At 36.2% G+C, this 4,167-nt stretch overlaps 1 protein-coding gene across 2 annotated transcripts in view; it reads right to left on the bottom strand.

The window, feature by feature from the left end:
* The window catches only part of LOC101589137 (solute carrier family 22 member 9-like), an 88,021-nt gene that overhangs the window by 48,141 nt on the left and 35,713 nt on the right, over positions 1-4,167 (bottom strand). The window lies entirely within an intron of this gene.

The raw sequence follows: 4,167 nt of genomic DNA, 5'->3' as shown, positions 1-4,167 counted from the left end.
TATGGAGCACCACATCTACTGAGATTATTTGTCCGAATTGGAGCAATGTTGGCCTATACACCTCTGGATGAGAAGAGCCTTGCTTTACTACTGAATTATCTTCATGATTTCCTCAAGTATCTGGCAAAGAATTCGGTCTTTCTCTTGTACAAATGATGTACTTTGAAGATGTTAGTGTATAACAGAGTTGTTTGTTTTGTTTGATTTTAAACAGAAAATAAAAGGGGTTACAGCTCAAAAAAAAAAGTCAATAGCATTTTTGTAAAGAAATAATGAACTAAATGACAAGGATATTAAGAAAATAATAGTATTAACAATAATGTCAAGAAAAATTAAATACCTAGGAATTATTAATCTAACTAAGGAAGTGAGAGATGTTTACAAAGAGACCTAGTGTTGTGAAAAAGGAGATTGAACAGAAGGTAAGTAATTGTAAAAATATTCCCTGTTCCTGAAAAGGTGGAACCAATATTGTCAAAATGGTCATACTTCCAAAATTGATGACATGATAGATTCAATGCAATCTCAGTTAAAATGCCAGCAACATTCCTCACAGACCTAGAGAAAACAACCTTAAAATTCACATGGAACCAGAAGAGACCCAAGAAAACAAAATTAATTCTGGGCAACAAGAGCAAAGTAGAAAACATTAGAATACTTGTCTTCATGTTATTTGACAAAACAACAGGGATAAAAATGACATCTCAGGGGGCTGGGGTGATGGCTCAGTGAAATAAGCGCTTCCCTGGAAAGCCCTTAAAAAAAAAAAAAAAGACATCTCATTGAGACACAGATAGGTGGAACAGGGGAACAGAATAGAGGATACAAAAGCACATCCCAGCTATTTTTAGCTATTTGATATTTGGCAAAGTGTTCAAGAGCATACATTGGAGTAAAGAAAGCCCATTCAACAAATAATGCTGGGAAAATTAGGTCTGTATTTACAGAAGATTAAAACTATATACTCATGTATGTTATCATGTACTAAACTAAAATAAAAATGGATTGAAGATCTAAACATTAAAATAGAAACAAACTCACTGGAAGATAAAATAGGTAAAACACTTAAAGTCATAGATATAGGCAAAGATTTTCTGAACAGAACTCCAGTTGCACAAAAAATAACAAGAACAAACAAGGGGGATGAGCTCAAACAGAAGACTAATGTCTAGAATATATAAAGAAATAAAAAAATCAGACAACCCAGAATAAATAGCACCAATCAAGAAATAGGAAAGCTGTAACATACGGTGCAGAATGTGTGGCACCAGCTGGGACTGCCAGGCTTGTGGAAAGCAACATGGCATGGGATTTATTCTGCTGAGTGCAGACAGGCAGAGAGCAATGAAACTCTCTGGAACAGAGAGAAGTGTATCCCTTTTATAGGGATGGAAAAAGGCAGGGGACATTGGGCAGGAGGGTTTTAATAAACATCTGCATTCGAAGTTCTTTGGCTGTCTTGCACCTCACTGGGCAAAGTCTTTGAAGAGTGGTATGAATTTTTGGGTGTCTCCAAACAACCAAAGATGTCCCTAAGACATACAAAATTCCTTTCCCTATCTCATTTCCTTTAAACATCATGTGCTTGCCAGTGAAAGCTTCAGTGCTTAGCTGAGCTCCCTGCTGAGAGTAGTGCTTCTGCGGGCAGGCAGGTTGGGGACTGGAGAGTCAAATCTGATTGGAGCCTTACAAAAGTAAAATGAATAGCTGGTGAGATGGCTCAGTGGTCTAAAGCACCTACTTAGAACAAGCTTAGCAAATCACAGGGACCAGGGTTCAATCCCCCAGCACCACATGCCAGCCAGCCCCGCCCTCTGGTGGGCTGAGCTGGCTGCACACACACACACACACATAAATAAATTTAAAAAATTTTAAAAAAAAGTAAAATGAATGGACACTTTTCAGAAGATATGGAAATGGCCAGCAAACATGAAAAAATTTCAGCATCTCTGGCCATTAGAGAAAAGCACATTTAAGCAGCACTGATTTTTTTATCTCACACCAGAAAGAATAGCAATCATCAAAAAGTGAAACAATAAAAATGCTGGCATAGCTGTGGTGAGAAAGAAGCCCTCCTACATTGTTGGTGGGAAGGTAAATTAGTGCAACCGTTAAAAGTTAGTATGAAGTTTTGCAAATAAATAAAACTAGAAATTTCATTTGACCTAGATGTTCTCATTCTAGGTTATCTTCTAAAGACGTGGAGACATAACCTTAAATATAAACCCATGTTCATAGCAACACAACTCATAATAGGTAAATCTCACAAGCAGGGGGCTTGCCAGTTAGCTCAATTGTTTAAGTGCCTGCACGGGCAAACCCGGTCAGGAGCAGGGAACTGCGGTTTGATCCCCAGCTCCACATGCCACACCAGACCCACCCTTAAGGCAGCCTGAGACAGCCAAAAAACAAAAAAAGAAAAAGAAAGAAAAAAGTGCTTCTCAACTTTCAAGCTGCTCTACATGGTTTCAGGGTAAATCCTGAGGGGATTTGACTGACCTTGCCAGATATAAAAGTTACATTATTAGTTATATAGGTCTTGCTTTAATTTGATCTTAACCATCCCGCAGAAAAGTATAGCCACAAGGTATAAAAAGTAAAGCCGTATTAATATGCTGAGCTGTAAAAGGCTCAAGTCAACAACTTCTGACAATTGCCACTTCTGCTGGTAAACCACAACTATTATGAACTATTGAATTATATTGGGACATTTTGCTGAATTCAAGTACCTACAATATTTGAACTGGCATCAGGTATGAAAAGGTCCTTTAAAGACTTCTCCAAATACAGCTTCTCTAACAGCAATGGAACACCCATCTCTGACAAAACAAAACAAAAAAGGTGATATAAATCAAAGATCATTTTTTGGTGAAAAAAATATATGTATATACAAAATAGTTAGGATAGATATACAGCTACTTTCTCTTAGTTCAATGAGAAGAAAGATTTGTACTAATATTGTTTAGATAGGAGATCATGTTTGTGTCTTGTGCTGTGAGTGGCTACTACAAAGACAACAATATGCAATGTATTAATTATTGTAACTGTCCTACTAACCTGCTTTGAAACTGTCACTGTCTCATTGCTATTTCTTTCTCATTAAAATTAATAAATTTTTTTTAAATCTTGCAAGCAGCCTGCATGTCCAGTAACAGATGATTTGATAAAGTGTGGTATCTATATGTAATGGAATACTATTCAGATATAAAAAAGGATAAGTTCGAGATATATGTAGGCATTTGATAAATCTGGAAAATATATTAAGTGAAATAAATCAGACATAAAAGTGGTGTTTTTTAAAAAAGTGGTATCTTAAATCTTGTATGGTATCTCATTTGAATAAGGCAAAGCACAAAGAGCAAAATAAATGACAGATAGAAGAAAACAAGGTGATAGATCTTTTGAAAATGGGAAAGGGCCCAAGAGAATGAGGATTGGGAGGAAGGGTAAGTAAAAGGATTTAAGATGTGTCATGTAGACCAAATGATTACAATGAATGTAAACCATAACTAAAAACAATAGGAATACCAGTAAGAAAGAAAATGAGGATAGAGATTCAGAAAAGGTGTGAAGGGGAATAAAAAGGAATCAGACTGTCTTATATACATGTAATTGCTCCCAAAGATGAATGTAAACTTCATGTACTTCAAACATGTACTAAAGCCCCAGAAGTTCACTGGTTAATGTTATGCTTGCTCCAGTCCCCATTTGGACATCTCTAATGAATTTATTTATTTATTTATTTATTTATTTATTTATTTATTTATTTATATTTTAGAGAAGGGTCTGCAGGGTGTTTACTGTCTCACTAATAGACTGGAGTCATAGTGATCTGCCTGTTTACAGCATCCAGAGAGCTGGGATTACAGGCGCGTGTCACCACGCCCAGTCTCAATTGCCACCTCAGGGTGCCCTGGGGGCGGGGTTCGCACTGCAGGCACTTTAATCCACTGAGCTATTCGGCTGGCCCTTCTAATGAAAATTTGGATTAAATTATTGTGCTGTTCACGTCCAGAATTATTTGGCTACTTTTAGCAGTTCCTATCTTACTGTTGATATATACATTTTCATGCTAGTTTTCTTAATTCTTTTTAGTTGGTTGTTCATGTTTTTCTTTATATATTTGAGAATGTTTAAGATATTTTTTTATTTTTTATTTTTTTCTTT

The sequence above is a fragment of the Octodon degus genome, unplaced genomic scaffold (assembly GCF_000260255.1).
Source record: "Octodon degus isolate 3935 unplaced genomic scaffold, OctDeg1.0 scaffold00279, whole genome shotgun sequence".
NCBI classification, from domain to species: domain Eukaryota; kingdom Metazoa; phylum Chordata; class Mammalia; order Rodentia; family Octodontidae; genus Octodon; species Octodon degus.
The sequence above is the reverse complement of the archived record's forward strand: the minus strand, read 5'-3'. Positions and strand labels throughout refer to the sequence as shown.